Here is a 16,977-nt window from a genome sequence, read left to right as displayed (position 1 = left end):
GTGTGGGTGTGTGTGTTTGCAGATGGTAAAACTAAAAGGATAAACCATTTTTTCACTTAAAATTTGATAAACATTTTATGTCCACAGATTTTCTGCTGACATGCAGAACTAACTGTTCCCTAATGCTTTCCACTGTGCTGTTGTTTTTCTTTCCATTATGATTTTCATTTCCTCTCATCCTGTCATGGATTCCAGACCTCAGAGCAGAGCAGAGTCCCCGCGGTGCCGGTTTACGGTGTACATGTGTGTGTCTGACAAACGTGTGCAAGAGAAACGCTGTGTGTACGATGAGCATCTTGACAAACGGCGGCGACGTGAGATCTGGACTCCTCAGTTTGGTGCAGATCGCAGCGCCATTTTCAGAGCTATAAGTGTGAAAGTGGTCATAGCTCTTTAAATGGTACTGCTGTACGCACTCAGCTAACCAGCCACTCGAAACCCAGCAGCGGCACCACCCCGGAGGAAGTCCTCATGAAGGATACTTGTTTCAAGCAGCGGCGATATCTGTAACTCGCGACAACATTTGATATCTTTGTTTCTACCATTGTGGATGAATGACTCCTCACAGAGGGTGTTTGAAGGAGAGACACCATAAATATTAAAACTTCTTTAGTAGTCAAGTGGCCCAGTCTAATAGATAAAACTTTGTCTGAGCTGTGGAGATCCTGTGTGTGCTGACAGTTTATGAATGAGGGGATGTGTTGGAGTGATATTATGGAGCTCTGGAATCCTCGAACTGTCAGGCAGTAGGTCATGTGTCAGTCAGGAGCTTCTCTTTGGAAACTGGGCATCATTTTTCTTCTTATGTTGAAAGAAAAGTGCTGAGCAGTTCACATATCTTTGTGCTAGGAGTTTAAAATATTCAGAGCCAAAAAGAAAACTGACATTGTCCCTGGCAGGGGTTAGCAGGGCACTCAGTGGCACTGTCACAGGACCTGTCAGAGGCTGGGATCACTCATAATTCAGGCTTATTCATGTTGCAGGAGTCGACTTTCTCCGCAGAGTTTAAAAGGATGGATTACGTGGCCGGGATAAACAATATTTGATGGGTTCATTAAGTGCAGTCTTTCGATTTACAGCTTTGGTTGCTCACGAATTCAAAAGAAGTATCAAAGCGATCAAAACTTCATTAAGTCTAAAGACATTAAGAGTTCATTCCTGGTTAAGTATCAAAGATCAGACATTTTTCTGCAATAACTCAGAACTCAAAGCTTAATTCATTAGTGTTTACAATACACCTTTATTGAGAAATAAATCTCTACCTAATTTTTTTTTTTCTTTTTAATAAATGGAGTCAGGCAGGCTGTTAACTGTGCATGTGGTATGTCATGCCTGTCCTATTTGCATGTTGGATTTTCTAGTGCGTTTCTGTCAGGTGTGCGTCTGTACGTGTGGATTTTACTCAATCTTCATGTGCGTGTTGAGTGAATCCCAGAGGAGCTGTAATGAAGAGAACTGAAGGATCGGAGGCAGTGTACGGCTAAAGCTGCTCAGCAGGGAGTGAGTTTGAGTCTGCTCACCTGAAAAAGGTCCATAAATAAACCTAACTCAACATCAGATTCAGTTCCAGTCGCACACAACTCAAGTTAAAAACATTCAAATCGTGAAATACCAGCCTGTGAAACCGCGTCACAGCCTGGCTGATTAATGGGATTATCTCCCCTACATGCAGCGCTGCTGCAGCTCAGCACTGACTTTCAACACGGGCCTGCAACACATTCCCAGCTGTATCACAAAAAGCTCGAATATACCTTAAATTCAACTTGTTGCGTTGTCAGCTGGTACCTGCCTGGTGTGTGCTGCAGGTGAACTGGTGGCGGGAATACACAAAGAAGGGCAGGTCTACACTGGACTGTAGCCACATAATCAGTAACCACATTAAACTGGTCAGGAAGGATTTTTCTCTTCCTAATTGAATTGACTCACTGTGTGGGCTCCTGCCTCACTAACCTCACTGTCTCTGTCCGCACAGCTCTGTCTCTCTTTTCTGCTGGTTTCCCAGCCTGTCCCTCTGTCCTGTCTCTGTCTCACACACGACTGTCTGCCAGCTCTGCCAAGAAGAAAGACGGCAAATTACCATAACCAACTTAGTTCATCTGGCTCACATCTGCATTCACACACGTACACAATGTAATTCAGCATAAACAATCCATACGTGGTTCAAAGCTGCTGCATGTGTCTGTGAATTAGTCAATTCGGTCATTAGTCAAGTTAGCAGCCATCACTTTGGTCCAAACATACATCAGTTTTTATATACAACAACATAATTTATGTCTAGTATATTGTATTTTCCCTGTTTTGTACAGCTGACATGCATTCAGGTCAAAGTACCGAGTGCTGTGTGTATCACAACATAAAGAGATTAAGCTGAACGCAACATTTCATCCACAACTTTTGCTGCTAAAAGTAAACCAGATCACATTTGGGTCTTTGGTGTCAAAGTCTCAAAGACTTTTTATAACTTTTTGTCGAACATAAATGTAGCTTCTCCTCCAATCGGATTTGCATAAATGTAGAAATAGGTTTTATATTTTCTCAGTTTTTCTCTTTATCATATACGCCTTTCTCTTGTACCTTCGGAAATATTAAAGGGTTCATTTAATATTTTTGGTTGTTTTAATACGAAATCTGTTTCAGTTTCTGTCTGCGCATCAACAGTTTAATCATTTCATCTGTCCTTTGCTCATCACTCTATAATAATCTGCTTGATGCGTCATCGTGAACGCCTGCACTGTGAAAGTGAGCTGTTGCTTTGCAATATTTTTTTTTTATCTCTCATTATTGAAATATTATTTTGGAGGACAGGAAAACGAGTTTCTCTTTACAGCACCTATACGTACATCAACAACAGCAACAGCTTCAGTTGTTTAGTGTTTGAAAGGTCAACGGCAACGTGTTCAAAGTTAGACATCGTTTTAACTTTTCACTGAGGCGTCTTGGTGGAAAAATTGAGCAGTGCATGTTGCTACGGGTAACGCTGTGGCCAGTGTGGGTGACACCGTTCTGTGATGGGAACGAAGCAGCTTCACCTCCAGTCACATGTAGGCACCGATATATATGAGTAAATAAGAAGCTTCTGGGCTTCACTGTGTGAGCTGGAAAAAGAGAGAGAGAATCACAGATGCACGGACTCTTTCTCCCCACTCTCTGTGACACTCAAACCCAACGCACAAATATGCACGCACACACACATACACATTCTATGTCTCTGAGGTTTCATTCATGATTACCCCTCATCTGCTGCTGGAGATATGTTTATTTTCTTCTTTTTGAGCATCGTATAAATATGAAGATATTTCCCCTGGCCTCACGGGACTCCACGCTGCACAAGTGTAATGTTTCCTCCCTTCCAGGTAGAGAGCTCTGCTTGGTAGGAAATTTTCCACTACTTCTCCACCCCCGCCCTCCCCCCACCTCCCCCCGTCCTCCACCCGTCCTCCCCCCACCTCACCCTGTCCTCCCCCCACCCCTCTCTGTCATGCTGTCTCACGCAGAGATCTGTGCAGAGAGGAGAAAAGAGCTGTGTGGAAATGTGGATTGTGGGGATGTTTGTTTTACATCTGCCACTGATGATGATGGCGATGATGATGATGATGATGAAAATCAAGATGATGATGATGTCATTCATACCTAAATGACCAATTATGTCAGTGCCTTCTCAGCTGACCTTGACCAGATTGACCCTTCAGGCTTTATGTGTCAGCTGATGAGACTTCTGGGGGTTTGGCTTACGGTTATACTGCTGTCATGTGCTGGAAGAAACATGCAACATACATGCAACTCCAGTCTGTCGTTAAACAGCAATGAGCCCACATCTTTTTTTCTGAAAAAGATTTGTGTGCTTACTGTTTGTGTGTGCGTGTGTGTTTGTCACGTTTAGATGTTCTCGATTGACCAAACTATATTTTTTATATTTATATCTGCAGTTTGACCATAAAACAAAACATGTACGCAGAATGTAAATAATGAGAGAAAATACTTGGACCTTGAGTTGAGATTCAAACTACCACAGCATCATAATTAATCATCATATAGGCACCTTTAATATAAAAATCCAGTTTACTATTAGCAGTCTGGCCAGTAGCTCTGAGCATATCTTGCTCCAGAGTCGAAACAGATGGACTCACTGACCAACAGACTGACTGACCGACTGACTGACACCGCTGGCCCCAGGCCTCGCCACTAACAGGTCAACAAGTCAGGGATCGGATTAAACATCCCCAGTGAACTGCAGCTAGACTCGTTCAAACAGCAGGAACAGTATGTTGCAGAGTGAGAGCACATGGCCGAGTCGGTTAGAAAGACGCTCCCGCTTCTAGTCGCTGTAACGGGTTGTTTTACGTGTACAGAGCAAAGCAGAATACGCAGTATACACAGACAAACAGCAGCTAAAATTGCAGTTTGCTTGACTCGTGGTATCAGCTCAGGTCTTATCTTCCCACACAGAACATGACCGCACACTCCTCGCCATTCCTTGATGATAAAACCTTGGCACGGTCTGTCACTAGCTTATATCCATATGTCAGATTTGGCTTTTCAGAGTTGGCACTTTGCTGTCAGTTCTCACAATGACGACCATTGGCCTGATGTTTCTGGCAGTCTACAGGTTTACAAAGGATCGGAGCTTTAATTAAATGCCTTTTTGCTAATGTTGTGTCTTCAGATGATAAGAAATAAAGGCTTTATAATTTAAATGGATTGTAGGTTATATATATATTACTTGTGTTGAGTCAGGCTTATGATATCTGTGTTGTTTACATCTGTGTGAAGCTGTGTGTGTATTTAAGTGAAGATCTTTATGGATTTTACTTATGAAGACTGACTGTATATTTTTCATGAGATCAGTAGGTGTTGGGTTTCCATGCAGTATAATGGGGGGGTTTAACTATCTGATTAAAGTGTCTGAATAAGCAGTGGCTGATGTAAACGACCAACTATTCATTCAAGCATTCGTTTTATTCGCCTGCAGTTTTACTGATGACAGTAACAGCAGTAAGAGATTATTAAGGCTGCACCAAATATTTTTAGTTTCACAGCAGATCAGTCTTTAAGGGGCCAGTCAGTCATAGTCAGGCCTATTCTCGCTGCTTGTGTCTGCCTGATGTGTGTTACTGTCTTTGTGCATTTTTGTGCATGTCCGCTCATTAGGAATCGTCTCTGGGCAGCAGCTCATGTCAGCAGGGGACAGCACTGCCAGCGAGCATTTGTCTTTATTTAAGTTGTCTCTCTGTGTGTCCATTCTGAAGTTTGCCAGAGGAACTGATGGCTGATTTTGTCCCCAGTCACGCAGAAAAAACAACAAACATTGGTTTTAAAACCCAGAGGATCATGACAAACATGAAATATTTACAATAACTAATCAAAACAAGTGTTTACAGTAAAATTATATAGCGTCTTTGTCCTGATGCTGACAAGCTCTTTTCAGAAAATACATGGAACATTTTAAGAATTCGCTGATAACTTGATGGTTCAGCATGTCACACAGAAAAAAATAAAAAGGACATTGGTTTTGAAATGATGGAAACACTACAGGCTCATTTCAAAACAAATGTTTACAGTGAAGTCAAATCAGTTTTTCCTGCTAATACTCACAAGCTCTTCCATAAAATACTCAGCACATTTTCATGAAGCATTTATTTAAACAGCCCAAATCTGTTGAAATGGGTTGTTTCTGTCAAAACTGATAAAGATGATGTTAATCATGGCTTTTCTGTGCTGCTGACATTGGTTTTCTCATGCTGATTTGAAAGTAAACAGCCAGCATTTTTTATGTTTTAGTGAAAGGCAAATGTCTGATATGTTTCCACTAGTAGTGCTATGGAGCAGTGTTTTTATGAGTGGGTCAGTTTTGAAGAACATGAGGATGATAATGTGTAGATGCTTGAGTAAAGTAAAAAATACCACAGTGCTTCACCACAGGTAAAAGGGTGTATTTAACTGTCTCATTTCACTTAAGTAAACATACAAATTTATTATCAGTAAAGTAACAAGCAGAGTAAAAAGTACAGTGTTTCCCTCTGAGAAGTAGAAGTAGTGTAGTAAAAGTATGTTGGTTGCACAGAATGAATATACTACTGCTAATTAGCTACAATTTAATGCTAAATGCAATAGAAATAGAAAATGTCTTGCACAGCTGAAGTGCACAGTGCAGCTCCTGGCCGTGGCTGAACCTTGACCTGGTTAGCTCTTCACGCTGGGGTCGTTCTGAGGCCTCGGGCCTGCTGGTTGTTGTCTGTGCAATCTTCTTGTGGTCAGTGCAGCTGATAGTGTCAATGTGAATGTTCTCCCACCACATAAAGACAAGAAAACTCCTTTTATCAGTATAGGAGGATCTCATTTGCCCAGACAACCAAACCGACTGGTTAGCCAACAGGAAATAATGAACATCAAACGCAACGATGTGAACATGAAAAGGTTTCATTCCAAAAAGGTACATTTCCATTTTGGGGAAAAGTGCTACCAGTGGTTTTCTGTTTGGAACACATTACTGAGCTGTGGTGGTGTTTTGGACACAAAGGTCCTTAAAGTCACAGCGTTTGGTATTTTGCTATAATAATATTCACAGTCATTAACTCTGACCTTTATATTTTAGGCGACCATGTTCAGCTATTTCATTATGTAATGTAAATACAAGAGTCAAAGCAATTACAGTTGTGGGTTTTAATGATTTTTCACTTTCAGTTGAGTTTGTTTCCCCTGTGGGTTTGACGTTTAGGATTATCGTTTATTTAGTTTCACCTCCACATGCATTGTGTTTCAGCTCCACCTGTATTTGAAAAGGTTTTTTTTCTCTCACCATTTTAGGGTTGATGTACAGTTTTATTATATATTTTGGATGCTAGAAACTTTTTTGTGTATACGAGTGATTTCTCAGCTGATTTATGCCTGAGAGACTTAATGCAGCTCCTTCCAACACCTTGAAATTAGCTCAAATTCTTGCACACAAATGTAGTTCAGTTCTTAATATGCACGTATGCAGCAACACAATGTACACTTGAAGTCACACAAACACACACACACAAAGCAGTGATTTCTCCTTATTCCAGTCATGTAAGCAATTACTTGAGGAATGGTGCGTTGCAGGCTTCAGTCATCCAGAAATAATCAAACCTCTGATCTACTGAGAGCCAGTGGTACACTGATCTCATTCCTTTCCCAAAACACACACACACACACACACACACAGACCATGTCCCTTTTACCTTGCTTGGGCTGGTATTTTGAGTGCAGCATCTTCGTGAGGAAGAATCCCGCTTTTTTAAGGATTCGGCTTCAGTCCTTGTGTTGTGATGAGTGTGTACCCACATGTTGTGCAGTGTGCACACACACACACTCACGCATGTACGCATGTGGTGTTCGCTTCCCCACAGGCCTGCCCGCCTGCAAACTTCACCCTCATGCCTCGGTGGCTGTGTCCAGGCTACAGCCTGCTTTAATGTTCTGAGACAAATAGAGCAGGAGTTGGTTCATTGTCTTCGGCCTCAGTGCTGCTCATCTCGTCTACAGATCAGCTCAGTGCGCGTATAGCTGTCTGAAAATACATGCTCAACAAAAAAATGCTTTCTTAGTTTCCAGAAAAAAAAGTTCTTTAGCTTGTTACGTGGTTCACTGCAAAGACAAAAATGAACTTATGAGTGTATAAAAAATTCTAATGACGATCATTTATATAAATGGGGTGGATGGACAGAATAATAGATATGATAAGCTTTGACCGTACACCTTAATTAAAAAATTAGAGTCATGATATCAATATAAATATCTGGATACTGAAAGAATAGAGCCTCAGTTTGGTGGATAAGTGGATTATGCTGCAGGAACGGTTTGGAAAGTTTAGTATGGACGGTTTCATACTCCTGGGGATTCTGGGTGATCAGTGGAGTCCACTAACTGCTGTGAATGCAAAGCTAACTATGGCAGATATCCTCCGCAAAGGAGCAAGATACAAACTTTTCAGAGCCAAGCTCACAGAGAGTCAGCATTTTATACTCAAAATAAAGATTTTCAGTGTTCACAGCCTGCTGGTACACAGAAAATAGAAAGTGGAAGGTTTATGTGTACTACAGAATAGAATGGAGTGACATGGAGTGTCTTCATATAACAATGTCTTTGTGCCAACCATGTTGACTCTGTAGTGTCCCTGTTATCAGTAAAAGGCCCATTTCCGATTGAACTGTTTCTCACGGCGATAGCCCGGGTCTGTCACTCTTGCTGCACTCAGAATTGCTCAGTTGAGGACTCAACTCAGATTGAGTCCCATGGGTCACATGGCTCAAACCCTCTTATCAAGAAGGGGGGAAAAAAAAACATAAAATAACAGGCTGAACCAAATCATCTATCTTGATACCTCTGCGTTCTGATGCAGTGCCCTGGTATGAACCCAGAGAGGCCTCACCAGCGTGATGATGGACACCCTCCCTCCTCTGTCTCTGTCTCTGAAACTAAGCTTGAAATTGCAGATGGTATCGCTGCGGCAGAAAAGGGGAAGGAAGTTTTTGTTTGCAGTGAGTGAAGCTTTACAAAGCGAGCTGTGCCGTCTAATCCAGCACAGCTTTGCGGGGGAGTTGGCTGTCATTAGATCCTAACGAGGGAAGTTGTGGGGTTTTCTGTGCTGATCAGCAGAGCATCTGGAGCTGTGATATGAAAGCCAGGCTCAGAGGAGTTGTCCTCTCAGTAGTGTAGTAGACTTTCAACTGCCCTGAATTCTCACCTGGCTTTATGTGTGCGTGTATGTGTGTGTGTGCTTAGTACACTGCAGGACAAAACATGTCATGTTCAGTTTGTTGATGTGGTGCTTTTAAAGTATCCATCCAGGGACAGTTCACCGACCTTTATGATACTTTTTGGGCTCAGGGTTGTTGCACTGCAGTGGGTTGTAGCCCTGAAGCACCTTTTTCGTGACAGTTTCGATTTCAAACAGTAAAAACAAAGAAAGTTCAAACAAACCTTTTTGTGTGACGCATCACAGTCAAAGTTAAGCCCACGGTTTGCCGGTCTGGGCCTTTTCCAAGTTTGCAGTAGTGAATTTAAAGCTGGAAGGTTCATATAGACAGTTTGATGCGTCATCACAGTTCACTGGAGCTTTGCTCCGACCAGGGAAATGAAGCTGAGCTCATTTTAGGAAAATAAGTGGCCTACAGGATTTATTCTATTAAATGACACTTCAATTCAGTTTGATCCACAGATATTAAATATGATATAACATTGTCTTTTGTCTATTTCCCAGTTGGTTACAGACTCTTTTATTGTTAGTGCAGGAGGTAGAAGTAGGACTTATTAGTTAGTTATTTTCACAAATTTGTCTTTGAAGCATGTAAACAAGTTACTATAGTTTCAAAATGAAATTCTGACATTTATTTTTGGCCATTAGGATCCCAGAAGAACTTAAACAAGCAGAAAGACATGAAGTTTGTCACTACTAGCAAGTAGTGTTATTCTATTCAGTGTTGTATCCAGTATAAGAGACATTTATTTGTGCAGCTTTAAAATGTTATGCAAAACTTTAAGTCAGAAATTTGATCTTTAAATGAGACAGCAGTGGGCTTCTGCTTTTTTCACCCACTATCTTCAGCTGCTGTGGGATTATGATGCTGCCAACTTTCACTCACACGCCTGCTTCAGGATCCTTTGTGCAAAGTTTTGAGAAAAGTTACACAACTTACACAGTTTCTCATTTAACCTCCCGTCTCAGTTCCTCTGACCATGTATGAAATGTTCACGGTTTTCCATCACAGTGGAAACAACGTAGATCTGTGCAGCCGCACTCCTTCAGCATTTCACTTTCTTTCTTTTTCTGTTTGCCTGGTGCAGATTGGGCTTCTGTGGCCCCGACTAAAAATGTCTCAGCTCTCCCTAATGCCTTCTGACATGTCCTCAGACCAAGCTCATGGAGCAGGAGAGGAAGAAAACTAGTCGGCAAGATTTAATCCCATGAAAGGCCGACTTTCTGATTCCTTCCGTAGACCTGGTATCAGCAATGTTGCTTTAGCGCTGTAAACTTTAAGTTGGTTGTTTTGAGTTTTTGGACCCTGGATTCTCAATTCAACATTTTGCCACAGAGGCTCGTTTATTTTTGGATCTTCTGCCTGAATTCCTCTCTTGTTCTTATTTTTACTACTTTAATGGTGCAAATGAACGTTGTGATTTTTCTCGGTCTATAAACTTTTTTGCAGGTCAGAAGATTGCAAACATGAAATCTTCCTGAATATTAAATGATTTCCTGTCTCCTTCGCCTCTTTTTGCCCTCTCTCCTTTCCTCTTCCCAGCCACCCGTAACAGAAAACATTACTCGATGTTACTGTAATTGAGGTGATGACACTTACCTGCTGCCGAGCCATTTTACGAGGAAGACTCATGATGCTCATGCTTACCTGTGCGCAATTTTGGATCCTCATTTGCAAACAAATCTTCCATGAAGGGTAATGGAGTGCAGACATTGAGGGTATTGTGTGTAATGTATATATATTTTTTTCTTTTTTGGAAAGTCATGCTGTTCTTACCAAACTGCATGTTTTTCTTTTTTGTTTCTGAGCTACAACCAAACTTTCCCCGTGGCTGTAAACTTTAAATCATTTTTACATAAAATTCTATTCTCCCTTTCACTCTCGTTAGCTCTGTGCTATGTAATCTCTTTTCTCTTCAAATTCTGGTCTCTGACATTCATCGCATATTTATCACTCTTCTTTCTCTCCTCCACCCCCTCCTGCCCTGATCTCACCTCCTCACCCCCCCCCCCCCCCCCCCCCCCCCCCCCCACGTTTCCTCTCCTTTCATCAGCATCACAGCGGGCTGTGAGCTCTTATTTCTCGGTCGGGTGTTTTTACCTCGAGTGATGTGTGGCTTAAACTGGCCACTTGTTGTCTTGGTGGGTGGTGACCTGGACAGAAACAGACCGCGGCCACAGCACAGAGGAGAAAAAGGCTTCCTGATTGTGATGATCACTTAATGTACTTCAGACAGAAAGACTGTGAGTAGGATCATCAGAAGAAGTGGAGAGAGAGTGAACGAGGCTGAGTGTGTGATCAGAGGAAGTGAAGAGAGGGCGAGAGACCTAGAGCGGTCCTCATGACAGAGTGAGTGGGGGGATGGGGGTGTGGGGTGGTAGTCACATTTTCACCAACTGCTGCAAATGTGCATTTCTCCTGTCATTCATGCAAACGGAAAATTCAAAAATGTATTTGGTGATAAAGAACTTTCCCTTGTCCCCCTGAAAATTTGCTGGTCGTGTTACCATTTGTTTAATTTTTGGCCTGTAAAACGCTGAACCTGGCCAGCACGAAACATGCTCACATCATTTTCCATCACAACAGACTGCCGTGGCAGTCCAGTGATTTAATTGTATCATAAACCCCAAGCAGTCTGGCTGGCAGTCAGCTGTGAGGCAAGAGCAGCAATGTTTTTGTTTGTTTGTTTGTTTGTTTTCTCCAATCCTCAACACTTTCTGAGTAGGCTTTAAAAAAGACTAGTTAAAGAGTATTTACAGAAGCATGTATAGAACACAGACTGTTGTATGTGTTATCCCAGAGCCACGGGCATTGATCTGCTGCTTTAACAGCCTCTTTCCACTGCAGTTTGGAACCTGGCTGCAGAGATTTGCTCCCATTCAGACACAAGAGCATTAGTGAGGTCCAACACTGAGCTGGGTGAAGAGGTCTGGCTCACGGTTCTGCTTCATCCCAGAGGTGTTGGATGGGGCTGAGGTCATGGCTCCGTGCAGGCCAGTGAAGTTGCTCCAAACCAAACTGGGAAAACCATTTGTTTATGGGCCTGGCTTTGTGCACGGGGACATTGTTGTGTGGAAACAAGGCACAAACACTGACTTTTGCCACAAAGCCTGAAGAACTGTACTGTTTAAATTATCATTGTGTACTGTAGCAGTGTAGCATAAGACTCCCCTCCATTAGAAGTAAATGGGTTTAGCCCAAGTTATTAAAATATCCCCAGACACAGACCTGGATTTAATAACCAAATGGGTCCTGCTCAGGTGTCCTAGAGCAAGTCACCAAACCAGCAACTACTCCAGTGGTGGAGTAAAACTGCAATCAACAACAGCAGGGATTTTACGAAAAGTTCCTTTTTCTCAGACAAAGTAAAACATGACACGATGCACAGAAATATGAAAATCAAAGACTTGATGCACAAATAAGTCAAGAAAACAAGAAAAGACAGTGGGCTAAAAGTAAAAGGTGTTTACTCACTGTCAAGACTATTTTTTTGTTTTGTTTTTCATATGTTAGCTTCAGAAAACTTTGAAACTTTATTCAGACAGTTTTTCAAAATCCTTTGAATGAACTAAGAAATACATGACGATCAGTGTAAACGCGACGGCACTGTACACGAAAATCTGAAGGTTGTTTTCTTTCATACTTCTTGAAATGAAAATATATGCTTTTTTTTTCTGTTCACCCTTTGAAGCTCTGACTTTCCTTGTACTCTTTAAGTCTAGAATCACAGGAGGATGTTTGGAGTAAATTCCCTCTCAGAATTGGTTAGGTGTTTTTGTGTGTGCGTCTGCGTGTGTGTGTGTGTGTGTGTGTGTGTGTGTGTGTGTGTGTGTGTGCGTGTGTGTGTGTGTGTGTGTGTGTGTGTGTGTGCGTGTGTGTGTGTGCGTGTGTGTGCGCGTGTGTGTGTGTGCGTGTGTGTGTGTGTGTGTGTGTGTGTGTGTGTGTGTGTGTGTGTGTGTGTGTGTGTGTGTGTGTTCTCCTTCGTCAGTACTAACCTGTCAGTGAAGCTCTGTAAAGCTTCTGTCTTGTGTACGAAACTCTTCTTCATACATCAAACAAAGCAAGGACAAACTCTTTGCCTCATTTACAAAAGGTTCATTCTCAGGTGTAATGCAGGTGCGTAAAACCACTGTACAGTCAGCGCTGATAAAGTTGTGATTGAAGTAGATTAACTAAAACATGAGTTTATCATGCACAGTTAAACTGAGGAGGCTGTTAACCAGCATCTGAGATAATTTTCTTCAGAATCAAGTGTCTCTTCATCATATTTGAAGCCACAGAGTCAGATGAGTCACATTTAAATTTGGCTTAGTTTGAAATGAGCCTTCGTTTTCACTCAGCTCTTTGTGTGATTGTTTGCATCTTAGAAAATGTAAAATGTCTTATATTAGCTTTGCAAGTGTGGCATACAGTGTGAGTACCGTGCCAACCCATTCAGACACAAGAGCCAAATAAAGTCCAGTTCATGAAATCCATCATTAATGTTATTCAGACTCACACCACCTTTGATCTTCATGGAGAAAATCTTCTCTTGCCTTTCTCAGTCCTCCACGGGATCATCAGGGGTCAGGGTCTGCTATGCAGCATGTTCAAAATCCTGCTAAAGGGGACCTCATCGAGATGAATGCTCGCCACATTGCTGCCCAAAATATGTAGAAATGTTTAGTCTGCTTGTAATCCGGGCTTTCTGCGTCTCTCTCCCCTGGCCTCATTAAACAAATCTCCATCCTGTCTCCTGCTCTGCCAGTTGTCCTGTTGGCTCAGCTGTGTACAAACAAAACCACAAATAAACACAGGATGGATCCAGCCACATGTCCTTTTCATTTGATCCAAATATTAAAAAAATGAAAAAATGCTCCACATGAACGCACTAACATTTTGCAGTTTTCAGTGCGTTATTATAGATGCATACAGTATTTAGATGCTGCTCATGCAGACGTCAGTGATTCTTCCAGCTTTCACTTGTATTTATTTTCCTGGGGATTTTTATGTATGTGGGTTTTTTCTTCTGTGTCAGCCTCACATGGGAAGCACACAGCAGTCTCCTGTGTTACAGTCCTGTGTTTTGTCCAGCGTCCTCTTAACTTTGCTGCTCTTTATACTTCATCACCTCACTTCCTCCTGTGCTCCTGTCATAATTACTACGACCTCTACAGGTTACCCAGCAATAAAACGTAACTATGGGTCGTAATCAGCTGTTGGCACAGACGGAGGACAACCTCCAACTTTTCATGAAATAAGAAAAAGAGGCTTGTTTTAAGCTTTTTGTTGTTGTTGTTTTTTAATATTTTGACACAGCAAAATCATATGAAGCAACAAATGAGCATTAATTCCTTCAGTTTATCATAATCCTTACAAAACATCACAAACCAACACCATGTTCAGTGCAGCATGACAGTTTTTCTTTCTTTTTTTTTTCCATACTTAAGGAGAGCTTCTTTTGGTCGGGCTGCCCCTATCCTTCAAACACCATTTGGTGCGCTGTCACATCACTTCGCAGATGGCAGCACCGTTTATAGCATCATTTGGACTAATTTCAGTGTTGCGGAGCATAAAGCACTCAAGCGTGAATGTATGGAGGCAGAAACCATGAAGATTAATTCAGCAGATCACACAGATGTCATAGTGAGCTACAAACACCATAAAGCAGTGCTCACACAAAGCACTTCATCTCACTAATCAAATGGATGTTTAATTAGCTTATATTTGATTCAGACTTACAGGAAACGTCGGTCACAAACCTGATTCCTCTACATCTTTCTTTCCACCAAGGAGCTAAGCAGCTATCACAGCACCAAGGAGAGGCCAGCCGAGGGTTTAATGCCACAATGTGGCAGCAATTTTGGGTTCTGCTCTGGTGAGACTCTGCAGCCTGTTTCCTTTTGAGAAGCTCTAAATGTTCGAGGCTATCTGGAAGGTGAATTTCACGGCCAGTTTGGCAGCAGGAAGTCTCTTTGGTCAGGGTGTTTGTGTAAACAGCTCGTAATGGTTTTAGCCCGTGGTGGAGGCCTCTGTGGTGCACACACACACTTGTGCATACACACAGATGTGTACACACAAAATCCACACAATCATTCACTGTATATATCCCCATATGTGCATACTGGCACGTATACCACAGGCAATCATTCTTCTCATTCAAATGCAGCGAAGCCGATAGACTGCACAGGTGAGAGCCATTATGGCAGCCACACGAGTTTCTCTTACATTTGACTTTAGCAAATGTCCTTTGTGTTCCTGAAAAAAGTTCTTTGTTTGTGTTATATTGATTGTTTGGCCAAATACAGCCATTTATTGGACATGTTGCATTAGCTTCTGTGTCGTGTTCGTCTTTTTGCTGCTAAATGTTTCTTTTGTCAGATCAGAATGGTTTATTTTTGTCAGCATGTAAAAAAAAAAATCTGGAGATGCTGGAGATGATGGTCTTTACTGACTAGTAATGACTATTGTCAGTTGCTGGAAATGCTTGTTTATTATTAGCAAAGCCCACTGACATTCATGTGTCTTGTTGGTCATCACGTCACGTAACACACCATCACTTGTTGTTGTCTCCTCAGGCTTTTTGTTTTTTTTTTGTTTCAAACTGATATTGAGTCAACAAAATGTTAACTGGAAGTGATGTCACTTCTGTTTGCTCAGATTTTAGTGATCTCTGACTTTAAATTTATTTTATTGTTACATAATGTATTTTCAGCTAATGACTGAACCATAAAAAGAAAACATAAATTTGCCACACGCTCCTTTGGATTTTCATCACATCGTAAAAAAAAAAGTCATCCAGATGAGGATTCAAGACGGGATCAGTTTGAAGAGCATGTGTGTTTCTACTCAGCTTGTATTTGGATTTTGAACATGAAGTGACCGTAGAGTGTGAACCACCAAAGCCAAGTGTATTAAAACCCTTTCAGATGTTCAGGCTGCCATCTTCACCTCCTCTGTCTGGTTTTTACTATCACTGCTGCCAGTACCACTAATGTCTCTTAAGGGAACCAGGAGGCAAACACACAAATGTGTGAAGTCCTTTGCTTATTTTATGTCATGTTGTGTAAATTGTGTTTTTCTTTTATTTTGCGTGAGAATGTATTTGGGGTCTTAGCATATTATCTTTCCACCTCTTGCTGCTCCTTCTCTCTGTTATAAATGTGTTTTATTTGGTTGTCAGTCAGTCAGTACAGAACGTCTGTAACACATCTTTTCAGTTTTAAATAATCTCTCTCTCCCCACCGCTCCCTCTGTTTTCTCTCAGATATTCTGTCCTTCATAACGGGAACCACACGGAGCAGGAGAAGAAGTCTCTGCACACCAGCACAGAGTGCCACGAGTCCTGCTTGTGACCAGCGACGACTCCTCAGTCACATCTCCAACGACCTCAGGCCGAGTTGATGGAAACACACCCACCCTTCACAAATCTGGAGCAGAAACCCAACGCAGATGCTACAAATCCAGCAGAGCTCCAAACCAGAGCCCTGACGGGATTTTAGGCGTCCATGAGAGGAACGTGACATTGTCAGGGGAGCATCTGGTTTTAAAGCTCAGCTGAAACTCAACCTGTGGTCTTTAAAGGTGGCAGGGACTGGAACAAAATCCGTCCTCTGTCTCTCTTACGCTGGTTCAGCAGGCCCACAGAGACTGAGGTGGCCCAGTCAAACTGAGCCAGAGCCAGAACACAACTGTGATCCCATCAGCTGGTCGCTCTCTGTAAAGTCCAGCTTGTCTTGTGGAGAACCCGCAGCTTCGTTGGCTTGTGTAGGAGAATTTCACAGCATGAGATGTTATCAGTGACTGTGTTGGGGAGTCGTGGAGGTAAATTATGTTGCCAAAGCTATTTGATATTACACACAGTGGACCTATTCCAATTATATGAAGCTCCCTGATGTTTTCCAGTCCAATTCAGAAAGACTGACGATAGATTGTAGACGGTTGTTCCTTGTAAAACGAGCTTGCCAACGACTTGGCAAAAATTAGTTTTTAAAATAAGTATTATTCATGAAAAGAGGCAGAGTTTAGAACAATATTTCTTTTGGGAAACACCACGTTAAACATTGCGTGTCTTAGCGCTGACACAAACCCCGAGAAGCCGTCTGTCTCCCAGGCCGAAGCTTCCCAGCTTTGCTAAATCTTCACTAAGCTGAAAGGAAAATGTGGTTGCAGGGCTGCGTTGAATCCTTGACCTGAACTGTCAAAGTGCATTATTATGGAGGCTGCTAGCTTACACTTTGTTCACCGCGCCATGAGGCTCCATCTGAATCATTGTTCC

General features: G+C 42.0%; 1 protein-coding gene across 1 annotated transcript in view; it reads left to right on the top strand.

Moving 5' to 3' along the window:
- htr4 (5-hydroxytryptamine receptor 4) overlaps window positions 1–16,082 on the top strand; it is a 121,910-nt gene extending 105,828 nt beyond the window's left edge. The window contains exon 8 of the mRNA XM_041048259.1: window positions 15,967–16,082. The gene's annotated coding sequence lies outside the window, so the exon portion shown is untranslated. The remainder of the gene's footprint in view (window positions 1–15,966) is intronic.
- The last annotated feature ends 895 nt before the right edge of the window (window positions 16,083–16,977 follow it).

Source organism: Toxotes jaculatrix, chromosome 10 (assembly GCF_017976425.1).
Source record: "Toxotes jaculatrix isolate fToxJac2 chromosome 10, fToxJac2.pri, whole genome shotgun sequence".
In the NCBI taxonomy this organism is placed as follows: domain Eukaryota; kingdom Metazoa; phylum Chordata; class Actinopteri; family Toxotidae; genus Toxotes; species Toxotes jaculatrix.
The sequence above is the reverse complement of the archived record's forward strand: the minus strand, read 5'-3'. Positions and strand labels throughout refer to the sequence as shown.